The sequence below is a fragment of the Galleria mellonella genome, unplaced genomic scaffold, assembly GCF_026898425.1.
Source record: "Galleria mellonella isolate WM207_F2 unplaced genomic scaffold, CSIRO_AGI_GalMel_v1 utg746, whole genome shotgun sequence".
Lineage (NCBI taxonomy): Eukaryota > Metazoa > Arthropoda > Insecta > Lepidoptera > Pyralidae > Galleria > Galleria mellonella.
In genome coordinates, this window is record NW_026442148.1 from 1,312,755 (window position 1) to 1,338,363 (window position 25,609).

The 25,609-nt window shown below is 35.6% G+C and overlaps 1 protein-coding gene across 1 annotated transcript in view; it reads right to left on the bottom strand.

Annotated features, from left to right (window-relative positions):
• Positions 1-21,780, bottom strand: part of LOC113516321 (homeobox protein invected-like) — a 91,936-nt gene extending 70,156 nt beyond the window's left edge. Inside the window, exon 1 of the mRNA XM_052901102.1 lies at positions 21,485-21,780. The gene's annotated coding sequence lies outside the window, so the exon portion shown is untranslated. The remainder of the gene's footprint in view (positions 1-21,484) is intronic.
• Between the last annotated feature and the right edge of the window lie 3,829 nt (positions 21,781-25,609).

The following is a 25,609-nucleotide window of genomic DNA, read 5'->3' on the forward strand; positions in this document are numbered from 1 at the left end:
TTAGACGTAAGTAACCGATAGTTATTAAATTAAAACAAATTAATTATTCATTTTATGTATTAAAGACGTCATAGAAACATGTGATTAAACTTTGAAATTTTCAATAAGGATAAGGCATTAGGCCTTATTTGAAACGATACATACTTATTGACTTACGTGACGAATTTCATAAGAAAACCTGTTTCTTTTTAAAGTCATTTAAAAAACTATGTTTTTTACTACATAAATTTACCGCCTAAATTATATTATAATAAGCGTATTATTTTGAAATCTACAAAACCCAAAAATAATAAACAAAAAGGAAACCCGAAAACAATAAAATTTTATCATAATTAATACTAATTTGTAAAACTACACAAAAGAGCCAATTAATTAATTAATTATTTTTAATTAATTCTACGAATGCAAGAGAATGTAATAAAATAAATTATTCTTCATGTATTTTTAATTAACTCACTTCCAAAACTACCGCAGTACAGGTTCGCCTAGTGCGGGGTCCAATGTACCCATGTTGCATGAGTACATTGGACCCCGTACTAGGCGAAACTAAACTAAACTTCTTGTGTTTAATAAATAAATAAGAAGAAGCTTCTTAGTTCGTTTGTATTTTTTTGGTGAGGACGAAAGCGGCTCAGTTAGCCCACCGTGATGAATCTAACAATAGATCAATCACGATGGTTACCAGAGGGAACCACGTGGAGGTCGACCTGGCTACTAATCACTAATAATTCCTTAATTTAACTTAATTACTAATAATCCCTTCTCCCTCTACACTATTGTATTTTTTTTTCAATAGGTGAAGATGGAATAGTAACCCCGCTAGCGCTATTGGTGTACGCTAGCGGGGTACCAGTGAAGGGTATCAGGCGAGAATGAAGACAGGTCACTTGGCCCATAATAAACAATAGAATAAGAATTAACCACTATAGCTTCCAGGGGGAACCGCGTGGAGGTCGACCTGGTGTATTGCTAGCAATGGGACAGTTAAATCCCATTACTATCAATCCCTTTCCCCCCACACTATTGTATTAGGTTATAATACCTGTAGAAATAGTGATAAGTGTGAATATAAATAAATAAATAAATTCTCAACAGGTTTTCATGATTCTTTTTGCAACCGACAGAGTTCACTGCCGTGTTGGTCTCGTATTGATTTTGTGACTATTGAAAATACTGTTTCTATTTTTGAAACAAAACAGTGCTTGTTGCTAAACGAAATGCGCTTTTAATTTAAATTTAGAACGCGGAACCGCGTATCTACAACGCACGCACACATATAAATATTTTCAATGTAATGTATCTGGAATTCTCAGGAATGGCAATGCATGGGGGGTATCATGGGCGAAACACTATACTCTGTTATGTGCATGGTACTGCTCATGTCTATAGGCGACGGTTACCACTTTCCATCAGGTGGACCGTCTGCTTGTTTGCCATTCTAAGTTGTATAAAAAAAACCTGGGGGGAAGGGATTGTTAATAATGCGGACTACCAGTCTTATTGCTAGCAATGTACCCTATCAGGTTGACCTCCCGTGGTTCCCCCTGGAAACCATCGTGAACAATTCTTGTTGAATTCGTCACGATAGCCCACTGACCTACCTCATCTTTACCTATCATCCTTCACTGGTGTCCCGCCGGTGTGTACCGATAGCGCGGGTGGGATTACCATTCCATTATCACCCATTAAAAAAAAACCCTCTCCATAACCCGCTAAGTGATTTGAAGCTTTCGAGCAATCGTGTAGAACCATCCATTCACTCGGACATTCCAACATCATCCCTTAAAAAATAAAACCTGCCTTTTCATCCTCACCTATCATCCCTCACTGGTGCCCCGCCAGCGTATACCATTCCATTATCATTCATTAAAAAAACCGACTCCTCCCCACTGTTTAAAAATTTTAAACCGCCAATGTAGCCACAATAAACGCCGAATTATCCCAATTAATTCAAGCAACGCCGGGCTTTAAACATAGTCGGGTAAGCAACAAACAACACGTACAGAAATTGCTAAATCGTGAGTTTACAAAGAAAACAAATCAATTTTGCTACACTTTACACACGTTGCACTCGATTATAACCTCAAACTGCAGTATTTTAAAGTCGAAATTCCCCTAACAAATGTATAGGAACGATCTTTAAATCATTGCACATACAGTTTGCATTGTAAAACGATCTTATTGCATAGCAATAAAGTTCGTTTCTGAATGTTCGATTGTTGATTAAAACTGCGGTCGGGCAGTTGCGCAGGCGACGTGTGTGGTCCACGACGCATCGCGTGGAAAATGGCTCTACACGATTATTTTTGTTTATTTTTACACTATTATTTTGTTTTGTGAGAAATGGAGTAACATACCGTTTTATTATGCAATAAGCACACGTATAATTATACTAGCTTTTACCCGTGACTTTGTTCGCGTATTTGGAGTATTATTTTCGAAGATTATGTTTATTTTTATTCAATGCCTATATTAATTATTTCACTTCTTTTATGGATGATATTGGAATGGTTGCCCCGCCTGCGCTATTAGTATACGCTGGCGGGGCACCAGTGAGGGATGATAGGTGAGAATGAAAAGGCAGGTCAGTTAGCCCACCGTGACGAATTCCATAAGAATTGACCGCGATGTTTTCCAAGGGGAACTGCGTGGACGTCGACCTGATGGGGTATATTGCTAGCAATGGGGTTGTTAGACTTCATTATTAACAATCCCTTCCCCCCTAATGAAGTCAAAAATCTCAAAAACGAGTCGAATTTCTTGTCAGCTAATTTGACACTTAACTGACACTTTTTTTATCAGTGTTCTATATACTTACGCACACAATGTATCTTGACGTATTTACATATATTTAATTATTTAATAAATAAAATGAGTTTTTGCGCATTAAAAAATGTTTAAAAATTATAAGACAAAATAAATATAGAAGTAATAAAGGAATATTTGTCACGCAAAATTGTATGATAAAGTTGAGCCGCTTTTTTCGAAGCATTTGTATGGAAATACTCTATCTATATATTCTAAGGGAGAGGCCTATGTTCAACAGTGGACGGTTTTTTTTTAATGGGTGAAAATGGAATGACAATCCCACCCGCGCTATCGGTATACACCGGCGGGGCATCAGTGAAGGATGACAGGTGAGGATGAAGCAGGTCAGTTAGTCCATCGTGACGAATTCAACAAGAAATGTTCACAATGGTTACCAGGGGGAACCACGCGGAGGTCGACCTAATAGGATATATTGCTAGCAATCAAACTACATTGCTAACAATCCGTTTCCCCCCAGAATCGACTGTTAGCCAGAACGAAGTTCGCCGAGTCAGCTAGTAATGAATAAATTTTGGAGGGCTTTTGCGACTCTGTCACGTCCGCTTGTATCAAATAATTTATACCTACTTGAGTATTCTCTGCGTTTAGTTTCCAAATATGTCATTAACGAAAAGTACCTACTTCACATAAAGTGATATGTTGTTATTTGAAATAACTCATTATCAAGTCTTTTGTCGTGACAAACTCTTGTTTCCTACATTATAGGTGCTGAGGTTAAAGTGCCGTGAAATTGATGTTACGCCTTACATTTTAACTAGCTTTATTTCACGGATTCGTCCGCTTCGTATCGTAATGTTGATAGCCTATAATAATGCTTAAAAAATAAGCTATCAAATGCAAAAAGATTTTTTCTAATCCGAATCTGAATAGTTCCAGAGATAAGTGCGTTTAAACATACAAACTCTTCAGCTTTGGGGGAAAGGGATTGTTAGCAATGGAGTTTGACAGCCCCATTGCTAGCAATATGCCTTATTAGGTCGACCTCCACGTGGTTCCCCCTGGAAACCATCGTGAACGATTCTTGTTGAATACGTCACGATGGGCTAACTGACCTACTTCATCCTCACCTATCATCCTTCACTGGTGCCCCGCCGACGTATACCGATAGCGCGGGTGGGGTTACCATTCCATTATTATCGATAAAAAAAAACTCTTCCGCTTTATAGGTGTACCAGTTTTTAGGCTTTAGTGATGTTTAAGAGAGACGCTGCTGTCTATCTCTCAACTGTTAAGTTCCTTTAGTCGCCTCTCACGATACCTACGGAAAGGAAGGGTTGGCCCATTGTGTCCCGGGACCTACACGGGTCTAATATTAATGTGAAAATGTTTGTTTGTTAGCTCTTGGCACCTTAACAAGCAGCCAATTGTCATGAAAATGTATATCGGAGCCAACCGGTCGATCGCGACTATCAGTCCAGTGGATGGTGGCAACGCGAACACAATATAATATATTGCTAATCCAGCGGAAGATGCTCGGACGCAACGCTCGCACTAATATAAATAAGTTTTTTTTTTTTTTGATGGGTGAAAATGTTACGGCAACCCCGCCTGCGTTAACGGGATACGCTGGCGGAGCACTAGTGAAGGGTGATAGATGAGAATGAAAACAGGCCAGTTAGCCCATCATGATGAATTCATCAGGAATTAACCATGATAGTTACCAGGGGTTACCGCGAGGAGGTCGACCTGGTTGGGTATATTGCTAGCAATGGGATTCTCAGTCTCTATTACTAACAATCCCTTTCCCCCCAATATAAATAAGTAGTTGCTGAGAATCAGTTTCAGTTTTATGTTTTCCCTCTTAATACAATAAAAAACATTACAATACTACATAGTCGTGTACTGAACTATGTCGTTCCATTTGTGATTTCAAGAAGTATATAACTGGTAGATCGCACAGGATTTCGTCAGTAAACAGTAGCAATTTTTAATGGATGATAATGGAATGGTAACCCCGCCTGCGCTATCGTTATACACTGGCGGGGCACCAGTGAGCGGTGATAGGTGAGGATGAAAAGGCAGGTCAGTTAGCCCATCGTGACGAATTCAACGATAAATTATTCACGATAGTTTCCAGGGGGAACCGCGTGGAGGTCGACCAGATTGGGTATATTGATATAAATGGGGACTAATGTTCCTATTACTAACAATCCCTTCCCCCCAGTAGTGCCTACTTTTTTTGATGGGTGAAAATGGTATGGTAGCCCCGCCTGCGCTAACGGGATACGCTGGCGGAGCACCAGTGAAGGGTGATAGATGAGAATGAAAACAGGCAAGTTAGCCCATCATGATGAATTCATCAGGAATTAACCATGATAGTTTCCAGGGAGAACCGCGAGGAGGTCGACCTGGTTGGGTATATTGCTAGCAATAGGATTCCCAGTCTCCATTACTAACAATCCCTTTTCCCCCAGTAGTACCTACTTGGGTTTAGTCAAGTCGGCCACAACATATTAGAATAGATAAAAGGCTACTTTTTATCCCGGTCAATCAATATATCTCGATCGAGAGGGGGAGGGATTGTTAGTAACGCGGACTACCAGTCTCATTGCTAGCAATATACCCCGTCAGGTGGACCCTCCACGTGGTACCGCCTGGAAACCATCGTGCTGAATTCCAGATATATCCATCACGACGGACTAACTGACCTGCCTTTTCATTCTCACCTATCATCCCTCTGGTACCTCGCCAGCGTATACCGTTAGCGCAGGCGGGATTACCATTCCGTTATCATACATTAAAAAAAATTGTCAATCACGCGACAGAAGCCGCAGGTAAAAGCTAATTAATATTAAACGTTCCCGGGGAGATATCTCTTAAACCTTTTTTACGTGATCGGCTAAAATCAATACTCAACACTCAACACTGTGATGTAATAGCTAATACCGTTTAAACACCATTTAAGAGCGTGTCATTTACGCCTTAAGAAACATTCTTGCATACATTACTGCATTAAAAGGCATTATTGGCATCCAAACACAGTATAAGTGGCAACATTGTTGATATATATTAACAGTGTTGCCAGCTTCACTACAAAAAGTTCTCTTTAAGCAATTTTCAATTCAACGGTATTGGTGGGGAAAATTAATTTAAATATATACATTATACCTATTAATCGCAATGTTAAAGATTGAAAGAAAGAGAAAAGAAAGAAATAATTTAATCGAAGAAGCATGCGGCCCAGACAGTAGCGCACAAAACAAGAACAAAAGAAATCAAAACGAAACAAACAAAAGAAAATAATAATTGTATACAAATAGAAAGCAATTAAATTGTTATAATAATGAATAAACAAACAAACAAACAAACAAACAGTAGGATAACTCTTGAATCCAACAACGATCTCAATACAAATCTATTGCTAATGACAATTAAATTCTGCCTCATGTAACAACAGTTAGGATTGGATCCCACAAAAAAAACCTCAACTACTTTTTACTGATTTTTCATAATATTTCCTTGGGACCAATCTGTAAGTATATCCTTTCAGATAAAAAAAAAAAAAGAATTTTCCAAATTGGTTAAGATCTGACTGAAGTAACAAACTTCCTTTTTTTTTTAAAGTTTGCTTAAAATTGCTTAAGAAGCATTAAATTAACAGCCGACTTCAAAAAGAAAGACGTTCTCAATTCGCTTGTACTTTTTTTATGTATATTACTTTATAACTCCATCTATTTTAAACCGATTTAAAAGATAGATAGATAATTTATTTACATTACTTACAGCACACAAATTAGTATAAAAAAAAACATACACAAAACAACACAGCAAAAGAGATAAAAGAATAAAAATAAAAAAAGCACAAATAAAAAAAAATACAATAACAAAATATCTAATCTAACGATCTCCTTTGTTACCATTCCTTCACGCGTGTGCCATAGTAACACAAAATGGTCACAACTCAGTTTATTGCTTTGCCCTTAAAAGAGCAAAACACTGATATTCTGCTGTGACCAAAGAAGTAGAAAAGTATTGTTATCTGAACAGATACACTTAGAGATTGGTCCCATAGAGACTTTATTAAAATTGATTTATAGATACTCTTTATTGTTCCCTCCAAAAGATTACAATAGTAAACTTATTATAAATACAAACAATTACAAGAAATAATCACAATGAGAAAGAGGGGTAAAGAGGTTTCTTCAGAGTCGGCAATGCGCGCGTTATACCTCTGGTAGGGGGGAAAGGGGTTGTTAGCAATGGAGTTTGACAGTCCCATTGCTAGCAATATGCCCTATCAGGTCGACCTCCACGTGGTTCCCCCTGGAAACCATCGTGAACAATTGTTGAATTCGTCACGATGGGCTAACTGGCCTGCTCCATCCTCACCTATCATCCTTCACTGGTGCCCCGCCGGTGTATACCGATAGCGTGGGTGGGGTTACTATTCCATTATCACCCATAAAAAAAAATACCCCTGGTATTGCAGGCGTTCATAGACTACGGTAACCGCTTACCATCAGGTGGGCCGTATGCTTGATTGCCACCTCAGTGGTATAAAAAAAAACAATGGGCGACCTTATCGTCTAGTATGGTCTAGTAGTTTAGTTTTTAGATCAAATCTTTAGTGTTTTTTATACAACAGTATCCTTCAATACCTATTTTTCAGTCTACATAATAACCTACGACATGCATCTTCGTTTAAAAGTTCCCTCTTGTCGGTGCAACTAATTCATGCATTCTCTTCCAGCCAGCTCTGTACCAGGCGATATCTTTGACCTCCCTACACGACATAACACCTAGTGTTTGATAATAAAATACATTATCATTCATCAACATTTGAGCCATCATCCGTCCACTGCTGGACATAGGCCTCCTCATAGACTGCCATAAAGAACGGTCCTGAGCCACCCGCATCCACTGACTCCATGCAATACATACATGGCATTAAATATATCATCCTATTCCATAACGAAAACCATGACTCGAAGTACAATTCGAAAACAATATACTGTGACGTCCACACCACTCCTCACCCTTCGCCACTCCAGTCTCACATTACGCAGAGAATATTAAATAGTGTTTTTATTGAATTCGCGCGACTTGATGTCGTATACCTTTTTTTATTTTACGCAAAACAACCCCATTTTACGGTACGATGCGAATAAGGAACTCCTATAAACATACAAACATATATTATATATATATATAAAAAAAATGCATCGTCTGTTTTTGTAAATGGCAATTACTCTATGAACGGTGTGAACCGAACGCAAACGTCAAAACATTGACAGTTCCTTTTTCGACGGGTTGCTGTAGGTGTCGCTGTTAGCGGGCAGCGGAGCGGTAGAGGGAGCAAATAATATATTTTGTAGTTATTTATATTGATAATAAGTTTACTATTGTAATCTTTTGGAGGAAACAATAAAGAGTATCTATATATCTATCTATTCTTTATTGCACTTGTAAATTACATTGTTAATGCATTTGTAAATGTTGTGAGCAAGGGTGGACTTATCTCTGACAGAGATCTCTTCCAGTCAACCCGATACAGTTGGGAAGCATGTCGTTAGCGGCCAGCTGAAGTGCTACAACTATTAATATTTAGAATATTATTATTTTTCTAAACATAATAATAATTATAATATCAAAGAAGCTTCCTCCAGCGAACACTCAAGTTGTGTATTGTTCTTCTTTCCGAAACTTTTCCTAGACACTACAGCAAGTACGGTAACCCCGTTTACTATCAGACTTTCTTGAATTGAAATTTCTTGAATTCAAATTACAAAAACTACAATAAATATATATAGATATAGATATATATATATATATATATATATATATATATATATATATATATATATATATATATATATATATATATATATAAAAGTATAATTTGCCTGCAGACGCCTCGTTTAGAGATGAAAAACTTGTCGCAAAACGTGAGAGGACTGAATGGCAGTCGGGGATATTGATGGCTAATTTGGAAATTTGAAATTTGCCATCCCTTCCACCATTATTATTATCAGAAGGAATGGCACATTCTATGCTGGGATCACACGGCGATTCTATCAGTCAATTATTATATATCATCCGCTCCGCTTGTCACAAACGACTCGCGTCGCGTTCCGCCCGCCACGCCAACGTGTTCTAAACATTAATTCGCTCATATAAGGCACTCATATCGTTTCTACGAATCGTCTACATCTACACGCTGATCTAATTATTGTAGTGCGTTGAACCTCTCCTTGCATAATCATTCTTTCCGTTGAAATTTCAATGATTCTACATCGTCATTTGCTGCTGTTAATGACGCCTGAAGAATTTGTATCTAATAGGTAATATGGGTAGGGGGGGGGGTAGTAATGCAGACTACCAGTCCCATTGCCATTGTTGTCAGATCGACCTCCACGTGGTCCCCCTGGAAACCATCGTGCTGAGTTCCAGGTGTACTCATCACAATCGGCCAACTGACCTGCCTTTTTATTCTCACCTATCATCCCTCACTGGTGCCCCGCCAGCGTATACCGTTAGCGCAGGCGGGGTTGCCACTTCATTACTTCTTTGTACTTTTATGTGTATTTGTACTATATATTTCAATCTGTATTTATGTTACTGTATTTCACTTGAATTATTCACTTGTCATTGTATATTTTTGTTTATGGTGCAATAAAAAATTAAACAAATATCTATATATTGGGTTCCTCTGGACGTATTCGTAGTTGGGTCAGTATATAAATATTGCAACTAAAATAGAAATTGATGTAATGCAATGTCCAGAGGATCCCAATACCATATATAGATCCAATATCTATATATTAGATTCCTGTGGACATATTCGTTGTCGGGTCAGTATATAAATATTATAACTAAATTAGATATTGCTGTAATGCAATATCCAGAGACCCCAATATATAGATCCAATATCTATATATTGGGTTCCTCTGAACATTTATGGCGGAAAGGTCAGCACCCATTTCGATATCATATCGGTCGGATATCTATTTTCGATTATGTTAAAAGTCTGTTAACAGACAAAGTGATACATTGTAAATCAATATTAATGTATTCGATGACTTTATTATTGTCAAGTCACGAGGAATTCATATAAAAAAATATATTTTGCTTACATTAAATGAATAACTTAATAATAGAATCATAAAAATTTCCGATTTCAAAGAACTTACAAGTTCTTTTTACAAGATCATTTGAATAAAAATTATTCTATTCTATAGATAGACACCAGAGGGAGTCTTTGTACAAAAGTCGATTGCTTGTGCACCTCTGTCCCATTCGTGTTTCTACCGTGAAGCAGTTGTGTTAGCATGACTCTTCCGGTTTGAAGGGTGGAATATGGCGGGAATTTACTGGGTACAGAGACATAACACCTGAGTCCTCAGGAATGGCAACGCATGGGAGTCTATCATGGGCGAAACAGTATACACTGTTATGTCTATGCTACTGCTCATGTCTATAGGCGACGGTTACCGCTTTCCATCAGGTGGGCCGTCAGCCTGTTTGCCATTCTAAGTTGTATAAAAAAAAATCAAAAACTCCTCATATAAGGTAGATTTTTAAATTTTGAAGCATTTGCAGCAGGATCTGTTTTATTCTTATATATATAAATATATATATAATATAATAAAAATATCCATGTTGTTTACAAATTAATATACATGTATTAATTATAATGAAGGTCAATTTCAATGATTTAAAAACAAAAACATATTTTATGTCTGTATTCAGATATAAATCAAACTATTCAAAGATAGACATCATTACGAATCATTATTCATTGTTTACTTTGTTTTTCCAAATATATTCGTAAGAATTTTGTTTTATTTTTCAATTTAACCTTACAATATCATTTCTCCTATCTACTGAGTAATAAATGCACATTATTACTCAGTAGATGGTAGGGTAGGGATTGTTAGGAGACTGAGAATCCCATTACTAGCTGATTTCCTCGCGGTTCCCCCTGAAAACTATCATGGTTAGTTCCTGATGAATTCATAATGATGGGCTAACTGGCCTGTTTTCATTCTCATCTATCACCCTTCACTGGTGCTCCGCCAGCGTATTCCGTTAACGCAGGCGGGGTTACCATACCATTTTCACCCATAAAAAAAGCCCTATTCACGCTCACATGGATAAAAAAATGTTCACCTATTTTTGACAAAGCATATGTATGGAGACACTCTCTATCTATCTATATAATCTGAGACTTTAATACATAAGATAATTTATTTACTGATACACGCAGGCAAAGCCGAGGGAAATAACTAGGTAGTTTTTTCTAAGTATGAATAATTAACATCATATCAGTCCTCAACTGTCCACTGCTGAACATAGGCCTTTCCCATAAAATGGATTTAGCCAGTAGTTGCCAAACTTAGCAAGTGGGTTGGCAACCGCAGTTAAACTTTTGGTGATGTTTTAAGAGGGACGCTGCTGCCCATCCCTCGAGCATTAAGTTCCCTTAGTCACCTCTCATGACACCCACGGGAAAGGAAGGGATGGCCTATTCTATGCCGGGTACCATGCTACAAAATTTTTTATAATTATGATTAATCATAGAACATACATTATGTATTATGTGTCTACATGTAATTTATACCTACATAATTTTATTGAAATCTACATAAATTTAAACATATTTGAATCCCAAAACACAGTTGAGCAATCGAGTATTCAATAACGCATATTAAAAGTGACCAAAAATGGCGGGAAATTAGTGAATTCACGCGGTACGATATTCAAAACCTGTTATTTATTATTGAAAAGCAATAAAACAGTTGTTAATAATGCCATTAAAGTTCGAGTTTAATGGATTAATCAAGATTATTATTATAATTAATTGCACAATACATTATTTGGGAAAATGAATTAAATATTTTCCGATAAGTAAGTAGTGAGTAGTTTTTTTTATTTTTTTTTTTTATTACGAAACGGCAAAGAAGCATACAAGCACCGATTGAAAGTAGTAACTGTCAATGATAGATATGAACACATCCACAATCTATGGGCATACTGTAAAATACCATAAGTATTTGTCTATGGTATTCGTTGCTGTTCCTGAGAACTGTAGTGTTATGCTTCCGTACCTTGTAATTTTACTACCATATCCCAACAAAAACATGGTTAAACGAAGTAACAATGTTACTAATATGATAAAATTGTAATTAAACGATATTTGTACATAGGAGATATTTAAGGAAAATTCATATGAGAGTGGAAAGGAGGGGAGGAAGGGGGGGGGTGACTAAGGGAACTAAATAGTACAGGCATGGGCAACAGTGTCCCTCTTAAAACATCTCCAAAGCCTTACTGCGGTTGCCAAACAGCCCGCCAAACGTGGCAGCTACTGGCAAAACTCCCGTTATCGGCCCAAGTTTAGCAGTAGACAGTTAATGACTAATATACTAATATGGGCTACTAATAATTTAACGATCCAAACATTTTTATTAATACAAACTTTCATATTTATGTATTATATTAATACAATATTAATCGGATTATAAAAATCGATCGAAAATATCACACTAATTCGAACACCGTAAATTTTCCTAAAAGAAACAGAAAATAAACTATTCCAGTTTGTTATTTTTTTTTTTTTTACTACTTTTTAGAACATAAATGTCGGTGTGTTTGTTGTGCTTCGCCATAATTTATAGCTGTTTATACTCGTGTTCCTTCGCTTTCCCAACGTTTATCAGCGTTTCTATTGAAAATTAAAATAAAAAACGGATACAGATTAAAGAACACAGATATGACGACAGCGATGGCGCGAAACGTTGACAGTTACCACAGAGTAGGTATAGAGTGGCTGCGACGGATTCGGGAAAATCTTTGATATCATTTTTATGATGTCAACAAAAAAAAGTAAGATACTGATTAAAATATGTTTATTAGTATTTTATAGACGATTATTAGAAAATTGACTATTTTATTGGTTTTTGAGTCAAACTGTCTATGGTGTATCAGTGACCATTATTAAACGAAAAGAAACGTGAATATTTATAATTTTATTTATGCTTTATATATGCGTCGGTGTCGTGTCGTATCAAGAGGTGGAGAGACTCGCTGAGAATCGTAGTGAGTGGCAAGAGCTCCACCGACAAGAGCGCAGCTCTTAAATAGGATAGATAGTTTTTTTTATACAACTTAGAATGGCAAACAGACTGACGGCCCACCTGATGGAAAGTGGTAACCGTCGCCTATAGACATGAGCAATACCATGGACATAACAGAGTATACTGTTTCGCCCATGATACCTCTCATGCGTTGCCATTCCTGAGGACTCAGGTGTTATTCCTCTGTACCCAGTAAATTCACGCCATATCTCACCCTTCAAACTGAAACACAGCCATGCGAACACAACTGCTTCACGGTTGAAACACGAATCTCCCTCTGGTAATATATACATAAACGTGAAGATCGTGAGTAAAATTTTTGTACATACTATTCACACTAGATATTGTTGGTTATTTATAATTTAGTAATAGTATCCCGCGGCTTTGTTTGCGTGTGTTATTATATTATAAGTATCCTATGTGCTAAGTCAGGATATAACCTACTAAAAAATATATATATGTTTGTATGAATATCTGAGTTTACTAAATCGTCCGCTAGAGGCGCCGCTAAGTGTTCCATACAAATTTATAACGTAAATTCTAACGCAATAAACAACATAAATAATATTAGAGACTGGTCGATGCAACAATCAAGTAGTGAACTCGTCCACAAGAGACTACTAGCGTCATCTAGCGGAGAATTTGGTAACTAAAGACTGAAATCCGATAACGTGCCCTTTCTATTCGTTTAACTAATTAAGAGATTTTTTTACGCAAATACAGTTGACGATCCAGTATCGTGGACATAAAGTAATATACTGTGACGCTCGTGATACCTTTCCTGCGTTTACCTCCGTAACTTATAACTTCACTACTGTATCTCATACTTCAAAGCGAAACACAGCCATGCAAGTATAGCTGCTTCACGGCAGAAACACGTGTGGGACAGAAGTACCCGAGCAAACGGCTTAGAAGACAAATACTTACATATCAATTACATTTATCCGAGATTATAGAGTCGTCTCTTTTAAAACATCACCTAAATTTAACTGAGATTGCGAATCCGTTTGCCAAGTGTAACAACTACTGACAAAACCCCTCTTATGGCGGGGGGAAAGGGATTGTTAGTAATGGAGACTGAGAATCCCATTGCTGGCAATATACCCAACCAGGTCGACCTCCTCGCGGTTCCCCCCGGAAACTATCATGGTTAATTCCTGATGAATTCATCGTGATGGGCTAACTGGCCTGTTTTCATTCTCACCTATCACCCTTCACTGGTGCTCCGCCAGCGTATCCCGTTAGCACAGGCGGGGTTACCATACCATTTTCGCCCGTCAAAAAAAAAACCCCTCTTATGGCGGAAGTCTAGGTCTAGGAAGTCTAGTGGACAATAGACGACTGTTATATTATATATATTTCAATTTAATTATACTTCTATTATTAATTTAATAACAATTAACTAATTTAATTGATTACATTAAATTATTTATTACTAGCGGCCCGTCCCGGCGTCGCGCGGGTGGACATTTTTACATTTTAAAAAGAGGCCATTAAGGCTGCACACGCGACGGTAGCTTAAACATGGACGTAACTTCTCCCGTTTTCCCAACGTTTCCCTTCACTGCTCTGCTCCTATTGATCGTAGTGTGATGAAAAGTATACTATAACCTGCCCAGGAGTATGAAGAATAATTGTACCAAGTTTCGTTAAAATCCGTCGAGTAGTTTTTCTTTCTATAACGAACATACAGAGAGATAGACAAAAATTTTACTGATTGCATTTTTGACATCAGTATCGATCACTAATCACCCGCTGATAGTTATTTTGGAAATATATTTCATGTACAGAATTGACCTCTCTACAGATTTATTATAAGTATAGATTAATTATTAAGTATTAACGTAGTTTTTAAGTACACACTTAATAACAAAAAAATGGACTCAAGTTGTTTGAAATAATTAAATGAATTTAATTATATTGTCACAGCTGAGATATTAATGTATCTGCAGACAGACTGATATCCCAGATATGGGAAACAATAAATTTAATATTCTGACATTATTTTAGTTGAACGAACAGAGCTTTTGTTCGTAATATTTGTCCATTTGTCGAATAGAGTGATTGTTTTTTTTATACAACTTAGAATGGCAAACAAGCTGACGGCCCACCTGATGGAAAGTGGCAACCGTCGCCTATAGACATGAGCAGTACCGTGGACATAACAGAGTATACTGTTTCGCCCATGATACCCACCCATGCGTTGCCATTCCTGAGGACTCAGGCGTTATTCCTCTGTACCCAGTAAATTCACGCCATATCCCACCCTTCAAACCGAAACACAGCCATGCAAACACAACTGCTTCACGCTTGAAACACGAATAGGACAGAGGTGCCCAAGAAATCGACTTTTGTACAAAGTCTTCCTCTGGTAAACGTATTCCGGTCACACGGATAAAGTTACAAGTAAAAGCTAGTTTACACATCGAATTGCCACATCTATTCAATACGTATCAATGGACGCAACAGAAGAAATGTTGTTTTCGAAATTCCTAGACCTGATAGCGACATTAAGAATTCAAGTACCTATTGGAAATAACTGAACTTTGCAATGACATTTAGAGAAGTTTTAAGTCCGTAAATTAAAGTTTGTTGCATTATTTACAAGTTTCCCCAATTGTTTTGTGTCGGTGCTTTAGTTAGCCAATTTATATGTAACCTTTTTTTTTACAACACAGGCGGCAAACGAGCATGCGGCTCACCTGATGGTGTAGTGTAGTGATAAGATACCAGAGGGAGACTTTGTACAAAAGTCGTTTGCTTGGCCACCTCTGTCCCATTCGTGTTTCTACCGTGAAGCAGTTGTGTTTGCATGGCTGCGTTTCGGTTTGAAGGGTGCGATATGGCATGAATTTACTGGGTACAAAGGAATAACACCTGAGTCCTCAGGAATGGCAACGCATGGGGGGTATCATGGGCGAAACAGTATACTTTGTTATGTCCATGGTACTGCTCATGTCTATAGGCGACGCTTGCCACTTTCCATCTGGTGGGCCGTCAACTTGTTTGCCATTCTAAGTTGTATAAAAAAAAAGATAGCGGGAAGCGATTTTTTTTACTATACATAGATTATTTTTTTCATGGATGACAATGGAATGGTAACCCCGCTTGCGCTAACAGTAGGTATACGCTGGCGGGGCACCAGTGAAGGATGGTAGGTAAAAATGATTTCATTGTGATGAATACACCTGGAATTCAGCCCGATGGTTTCCAGGGGGGACCACGTGGAGGTCGACCTGACAAGGCATATTGCTAGCAATGGGACTGGTAGTCCGCATTACTAACAATCCCTTCCCCCTATAGAGATTATTGGAGCAAATTAGTTCAACCCTCGTGATGAAATCAAGAAGATTTAAACACGACGGATTCTAGGAAAATTGCATAGAAATTTAACAATAATTAACAATTGTGATTAATTCTTGTTTAATTCATTACAAGGAGTCGACTGACCTGCTTTCATCTTCACCAATTATCTTTGACTGGGCCCATACCATACCGATAGCGCCGGTGAGGTTACCATTCCATTTTCATCTATTGAAAAACAGGACCCCTGTCCATCTTCAGCTACAATTTTCCAAAAAAACCGATGCACGAAATAAAAAAGGATTCATTTTGTCAAATGCTTTCTGGGTACATCAAATTTATTAAAGATTCCAAACCAAATAAGTTTACCGAAATTAAATAGAAAGTAGACTTGTGTAATAATAAAAAAAAAATTGTGTCACAAAAAAAAACTATTTCAATTGTAACAAAACCAGTTATTTTAGTTTGAAAACTAAAGTACTAAACCGATTTTGATAAAATTTCTGTGGAACCAATCTGTAAATGTATTCTTTCAGATAAAAAAAAAATTTTCCAAATCGGTTTACAACTGACGGAGTTATGAGGTGACAAACATAAAAAAATATACAACTGAATTGAGAAGCTCCTTCTTCTTGATATAAACTTAATAATAAACACGAATATTCATATTAAACGACGTCAAATTAAATATATAAAAATACATAAGTAAGAAACTAATATACGTACAGTATTCTTCAAAACAAACAACAAATTAAATGTAGACAGATAATAAATCAATAAAATCAATAGACAAAACATACTGTACCATAGACAATTTGCAAAATGGCGTATAGTTTCAGACAAAAGCGCGCGCACTTGTGCAAACTTTTGCTTCTACATTATTATATGTGTTAATTAATTTATTATTGAATGCCAAAGAAACATAATAATATAAGTAAGTTACCCATAATTTTATGTATGACAATTGCTATTGTACAAAATGAATACATTGCAAATTTATTACGTAAATTGTAGCCTTTACTGTCCAATAAGTAGAGGTTGAGTAATATATAGGCAATATCTATATATTTCAGTTACAATACCTATATATTGATCCAATAACGAATATGTTAAAAGTCTGTTATCTAAAAAATAATATTGGACAACAGACTTTTAACATATTCGAAAATAGATATCCTACCGATATGGGCGATATCGAAACGGGTGATAACCTTTTTCCCGCCATCAATATACTGAGGAACCCAATATATAGATATCGGATCGGTATCCGTATTACATTCTTTTTTTTTATACAACTTAGAATGGCAAACAAGCTGACGGCCCACCTGATGGTAAGTGGTAACCGTCGCCTATAGACATGAGCAGTACCATGGACATAACAGAGTACACTTTTTCGCCCATGATATCCCCATGCGTTGCCATTCCTGAGGACTCAGGTGTTATTCCTCTATACCCTGTAAACTCACTGCCATATCCCACCCTTGAAACCGAAACACAGCCATGCAAACACAACTGCTTCACGGCAGAAACACAAACAGAACAGAGGTGGTCAAGCAAACGACTTTTGTACAAAGTCTCTCTCTGGTTGTTTTTTTTTTTGTTAAGACGACAAACGAGCATATGGTCCACCTGATGTAAAGCGGCTACCGTCGCCTAGGAACATCTGCAATACGAGAGGAGTTGCTTGTGCTTTAGCCGGCCTTTTAAATGTTTGTAGACACGTTTTTGGAAATCACGGAAATCTAAAATTTTATATCGTTTTATTAATAAACGTAAAATTGCATGGTGGTTATACAAAAAGAACTATGGCTATTGTCATAATTATTTGTATTTACTTTATAACTTCTATATTTATTTTGTTTTATAATTTTTCGCGTCTTTTCAATGCGTAAACACTCATTTTATTTATTAAATAATTAAATATAGATACGTCAAGATACATTGTGTGCGTAAGTATATAGAACACTGATACAACAAAACGAGTCAGCTAATTTGACAATTAGCTGACAAACAGTTGACACGTTTTTAAGACTTGATGCTCTATACTCGTATATTGTTATATCGGCAAACGTTGTTTTACCATATACATTATTTCGAGAACTATACATGAAAATTTATCCTACTACAATTTTTATATTCGATTGCCATCTCGCAACCCTATTGCAGCATATAAAAATTGCGATAAAATAACAGGGGTTGTTCGTAAAAGCGTGAAAATTTTAATTTGTATGTATTTTTCAATGCTAAATCATAATAAAATAAAAATAAAAAAAAATGTCATAAAAATAAAAAAAAATTAGGGGTAGGTCACCATTATCATTGAGGGGCGTGAAAAATAGATGTTGGCCGATTCTCAGACCTACCCGATATGCACACAAAATTTCATAAAAATCAATAAAGCCGTTTCGAAGGAGTTTGGCAACAAACACCGCGACACGAGAATTTTATATATTAGATATAGGTAGTCCACGATTGGACGTGTTTGCCTCCAACTTGCTGGAGTTTCGTCGGATGACCACATAGTGTTTGTGTTCAGAGATTTAAGATATATATGTCATTATTGTTATGTGATTTAAATGTAATGTTACTCCATTTAATTATACATATGTATTACTGTACTGTTTTCCTGAGTGAACGTATTGGGAGACTGTAAAGCTCACACAGTTGATGAAATCCTTTATATAAAATTCTCGTGTCGCGGTGTTTGTTACCAAACTCCTCCGAAACGGCTTTACCGATTTTTATGAAATTTTGTGTGCGTATCGGGTAGGTCTGAGAATCGGCCAACATCTATTTTTCATACTCCTCAATGATAAGGGTGACCCTCCCCAAAAAATTTTTTTTTTATTTTTTTGACAAATTTTTCCATTTTTATTTTATTATGATTTAGCATTGAAAAATACATACAACCTCAAATTTTTACCGTTTTACGTTCAACCCCTATTTTTTAATCGCGATTTTTATATTCTGCAATATGGTTGCAAGATGACAATCGAATATAATAATTGTAGTACGATACATTTTCATATATAGTTCTAAAAATAATGTATATGGTAAAACAACGTTTGCCGGGTCAGATAGTATATATATAGTATATATATATATATATATATATATATAATCTAAATATTGTCTAGTTTGTTTAAAAATTGTCACAATATTGTACACTGCTGTATCCGCTGACATTGATGCTCCTTTCCACTTTGGGTGTCGCTGGAAGAGAACTCTATCAGAGTTAAGCTCGCCACTGTACATTTGATTACCTCTGTCATATTCTTACAACTGGTGTGTAAAATAAATAAATAAATAATCTAAATTATTATTTATTAAATATTGTAAATAAATTAACACATAAATAACACTATTTTTGATTCAGACAATGTACTTATCTGAACCAAAAACAGTGAATAGTGAAAATAGTTCAGAATCTAAATCTTTGAATCTCATATTTAAACTGGCTTGATTAATTCCGAAGTCTGTAAATGCTCGTTTTTAAAAAGGCTTGTTTTATTTATTAATTAATTAATTAAACATCAAATGTGCCTTATAGTGTTTAATATATACCTTAGCTACCTATTAATTAGTTTCAATCTAGCTTTACAATTGTAATTTTAAATTAACTTACAGAAATTCATGTAGCTCGCGAGCGATTGTTGCCTTACACTGCCTTACACTAATTTCCTTATTTGCCTTATTTAGTTAATCTTTGACTTTTTAATTACATTACTAAATAATAGAGCGGAAACGAACAGAGGGGGGGAAGGGATTGTTGGTAAGTAAGTAATAGCGGACTACCAGCCCCATTGCTAACAATATACCCTGTCAGGTCGACCTCCCCGTGGTCTTTATAATCTTTATAATAATAGATAGTATAAATAAACAGTAGTGGTGAGCGAATCCGAATAATTTTGTTATTCGAATAATTAGTAATTACTAATTTCTTAATTCGATTACAACTTTAGTAATATATTTCATTTTTTTATGCAATTTAGGATGGCAAACAAGCCGACGGCCCACCTGATGGAAAGTGGTAACCGTCACCTATAGACATGAGCAGTACCATGGACATAACAGAGTGTACTGTTTCGCCCGTGATACCCCCATGCGTTGCCATTCCTGAGGACTCGGGTGTTATTCCTCTGTACCCAGTAAATTCACGCCATATTCCACCTTTCAAACGGAAACACAGCCATGCAAACACAGCTGCTTCACGGTTGAAACACGAATGGGACAAAGGTACCCAAGCAATCGACTTTTATACAAAATCTCCCTCTGGTAAACTAACGGAGTTATGAAGTGACAAATATAAAAAAAAATACAATCGGATTAAGAGACGCTTTCATTTTGAAGTCGTTTGAAAACCAAAATGCTCAACCGATTTTGATTAGGCGAGTGAATATTTATAGAACCGATTTCAAAATGAATATTCTTCCAAATAAAAAAAAAAATAACTTTTTAAAATGATTTACAATCGGAATTCTGAGTTAACAAACATAAAGACATACAACCAAATTTGAAAATTCCTCATTTTTCTATTCTTATTAACTCCAAATATTTTCTTTTAAAAGAAAGAAAGAAAGAAACTTTATTCTACAGAAATATGCAACTACACCCACACAGGGGTTAAAAAAAATCATATATTAACAATTATAACAAAAATTAAAAAAAAAGTTAATTTAACAACGCTAATAAAGATTCCATAAAATTTTAAAATGCAAAAATAAACTTAGATAGGTATGTATCCACCTAACAGAAAGCAGTGTGACTTTCGACCGACTTAAAAAAAGGAAGTCCTCAATTCGATTGTATTTTTTTTTATATTTGCTACCTCATAACGTTAGTTATAAACAAAAGATTTTAAAAAATCCCTTTTCATTTGAAGGAATGTAGGCATTTATAGATTGATCTCGTAGCATTTTTTTTCAAAATTCGTTCAGTAATTCAATTTTTAAATCGATACAACTGGTTTTGTAACAATTAAAGTCGATTTTGTTTGTGGAACATAATCTTTAATATTTTTTTTTTCTAACATGATACCATTCTCCCTTATCTCTGTCTTACTATCTAGTTATTAAGTATTTTTTATGCATTGAATAATTTTAATACATAATTGAATTTCAATTACTTTTTTTATACATGGCAAACCTATTTAATTATTATTCCGTTCCTATACTTCCGTATAGTATACTATATAGAGTAGCTATCTTATAAAGTCATTTATAAAAAATAAAATTACGGCTGCAACAATTTATAAAAACAAAACTCGTAAAACCTACCTTTTCACACATATCCGATGACATTTCCACAACAACACAACATTATTTAATTATACAAAACGAACAATTAAACTATCCGTTTCTCACTGCACTGGCACCACAGACGGAAAACTTTGTTAAAAAAAAAAAACTACACGTCACCTGTCAAATTTCCGCGGGAAAGTCGACGAAGCGCGAACTCGAGGTTAGAAAAATTCAATTTTGACAGGTGTTTAATTAAAGAAAGCTTATTGATATCAACTGAAACATGGTACGCGATCCGCGAATGCCTGTACCGACTGGCAAATAAGGCTGCCCACCCCCCACTACCGTAGGCGTGGCTTGAGCATACCCATCGGAGGGCGGAGCGCCTTTTTTCCATACACCTATTTATACAGGAATACTTAGTCTTATTTTCACGTTCGGCAGTTTATTAAGTATAACGTTTGTTTGTTTGTTGTATTTAAATATAAGTAAAGTTGTCATTTCATCATTGTACGCGGTGACGGTTCGTTTTATTTGTGACGTAGTTTTCGTCTTAATTCTGACAGGTTTATTATTAATTCTTGTTTTTTTTTTTGACTATATTTTTAATTTTTTTTTTGTTAATAAGGTTTGTTCCATTAGGAACGGGCTAAGGCCAATAACCATTCTGCCTAATCTTCAGTAGGTACTATATTTTTTAAATTCAATCTAGATAGGGATGTATTTTTTTTTTTTTATTAAATAATATTTATTTATTCTCTTTTATAGATTGATATTCTAAATACAAAATATGTAAATATCATTTAGAATATATTGAAGCATAAAGTATTAAAAATGACATAGATAAAAAATTGTTTCCTTTTTTAACGATAAAAATATTTTGAAATATTATAGAAATATAAAATACCATACGGGCGAGATTTGAACCCGTACTCCTAGCATTATAAACTTTCAGACTTTCACGCTAGCTACATATTTTACAAGAGACAGGGATTTTATGTAAAATGTGATCATTGATTTGTATTATCTCGTAGTTGTTTGTAGTATCTCGTATTATTAGTTGTTGATTTAGCCATAGTCATATTTCTAATTTATTTAGGATATAGGATCACCAACATAAGATACAGCAAAGTGTTTCAATACAATACACTTGTGGATTAGACATAACTGTTCTCGCATTTAGAGGCATCCACAGCATGCTTTGTGTTTGAGAAATATTAAAATAAAAACAATATATATGTATGTATATATATATTTATATATGTATGTGTATGTATATATATGTATATATTTGGATGTATGTGTTTATTTATGTATGTGTATATGACTATGCTGTCACAGATATTTATTTTTTACAGATAAATTTTTTTTTTAACGCGCCACCTACCTATTTATGCTTTAATTCCTTCTACCCAAAGGTTGTCTGGAAGAGATTGCTTAGCAATAAGACCGCCTTTTGTACTACACTATACGTATTGAAAATTGTTCAACAAATCCTGTCATGTTGATGCAATAAAGTGTTAAATAAATAAATAAATAAATAAAAAAACAGTAATTTGTCAATCTTTAAAATCTAAATTTACTAATACAATAAAATTGTTCCTAAGCAACGTCTGTACATGGAAAATATTTATTTATTTATTTAACTCTTTATTGTACCACAAACATAACAATATAAGTACAATGACAGTTAAGTAATTCATACTTGTTTACTATATTTTTAGGTTTTTTTTTTTAATAAATATCTAATAATGGTATGGTAACCCCGCCTGCGCTATCGGTATACACCGGCGGGGCACCAATGAAGGATGATGGGTGAGGATGAAAGCAGGCCAGTTAGCCCATCGTGACGAATTCAACAAGAATTGTTCACGATGATTTCCAAGGGGAGTCACGTGGAGGTCGACCTAATATTGCTAGCAATGAGGCTGCCAAACTCCATTGCTAACGATCCCTTTCTCCCCGTTTTTAGAAGGTTATCTTGAACGAAACATCATTGTTTTCTCAATGTGATTATTTCTTGTAATTGTTTATATTTATAATAAGTTTACTATTGTAATCTTTTGGAGGAAACAATAAAGAGTATCTATCTATCTATTGTACCGTGTAAATTAATATAATTTATACGGTACAATGTTAATTCCCTGTAATGTGTACCTATTGAAATAAAATAAATAAATAAATTCAAGTGAAATACAGTAACATAAAGTGCAGATATTTGAGAAATATTATGACATCAAATTATATCGATGTTTTAATATTTTAATTTTTTATTTTATTCGACTTAGAATGGCAAACAAGCTGACGGCCCACCTGATGGAAAGTGGTAACCGTTAAATACCTTTATCAAATAGTATGTAAAATTTAAAAAAAATTGTACAGGATAATTTTTTTTTTTTTTTTTAATAATGAAAATGTCAAAATATTTTAATAGAAATTCTTTTATTGAATAAAAACATAGTAAATGCACCGCCTACTTAATTATCTGATGGTTGACTGGTAGAGAACGCCATCAGGTGTTAAATCCGCCATATGTACACTTATATTAAGTAAGTATATAACTATGCATTGAAGTTTAAATAAATAAATATTTTTTTCAAGAAGCCAATTGTTAATTCGTGCTCTGAGGAATCGTTCGAATTGATACCCGCTGCTGATTTTCACCACCGTACAACCCGCCACAAACCAAAGTTTCATCCCAACCATCTGGACGAGTGGCGGTCTTCCACCGTGCGTTTTTCAAGGCACTTTCTTCCACGCACAACTAGAGAGAGACTTTGTACAAAAGTCGATTGCTTGGGTACCTCTTTCCAATTCGTGTTTCAACCGTGAAACAGTTGTGTTTGCATGGCTGTGTTTTGGTTTGACGGGTGGGATATGGCGTGAATTTACAGGGTACAGAGGAATAACACATGAGTCCTCAGGAATGGGGGTATCATGGGCGAAACAGTATACTCTGTTATGTCCATGGTACTGCTCATGTCTATAGGCGACGGTTACCACTTTCCATCAGGTGGGCCGTCAGCTTGTTTCCCATTCTAAGTCGTATAAAAAAAACTTATTAAAACATAATACATTCACAAGTTACACCCGTCCACGAGTATGACGGGTGAGCGAATCGTCATTGCATTCAATCGTATTGTACAATAGATACCTACAAGATGCAACATGAATGAGACACCTAACAATGTCTATAGGTAACTTAAACGCCCCACAGTTTAAACGTTCTCACCTTACTCCCCCCCCTAGGGGGTGGCGGATGGCGGAAATAAAAAAATCCACTCAACAGAGGGAGTTTTTTTAATTAGTCAACATTTTTAAATGTAAGTGCCTTTAAGACGGATGCTGCGTTTAAATGCACCAGTTACATGAGCAAGTCAATGGAAATATAGTTAATGGTTACTAGATATTGACAATATCCGATATCTATATATTGAGTTTTTCTAAAACGTTAATGACTACCCATTGCAATATCGCACATACCTACCTAACCATTTTTTTGGGGGGGGGGGGACTGAGAATCCCATTACTTTTTATGTTTCAATTTATTTTATTTTTTCATTATTTACCAAAGGAAATGCTGTATTAAATAACTGAATATTTCATTTAATCTTTTCATTAAATTAAGTGTAATAAAACAATTGAAAAATACTCAAGCTTGTTGTATTTATCAATTGCGAGCGCTCAGACCGAGTCATCATCATCATCTTCCTACCCTTATCCCAACTATCATTTGGGGTCGGCGTAATATGTTTTCCTCTTCCATTCTTCTCTATCCCCAGTCGTTTCCGCATTCACTCCCATTCTGGCCATATCGTCCCTCACACAATACATCCGTGTCTTTTTAAGTCCTTCTCTCCTCTCAGACTCGAGTATTCGATTATTTTCGATCGATTATTTTTTAATGCGTACCAAAATACTCAATACATTATTACTAAACCAATTGACTTATCTACGAAATTTTCCTCTGATGATTAATCCTTAAACTAACTTTTACCCACGACTTCGTCTGTGTGACTTGGAATATACTCACAGACCAGAAAAAGTAGTTATGCCAGTCTCCACTTCAGACATATGCACATTATATACGAAATTTTATAGAGATTGGTTAAACCTTAAATATACCTACCAAGGAGTAACAAACAAAACACTTTAACATCC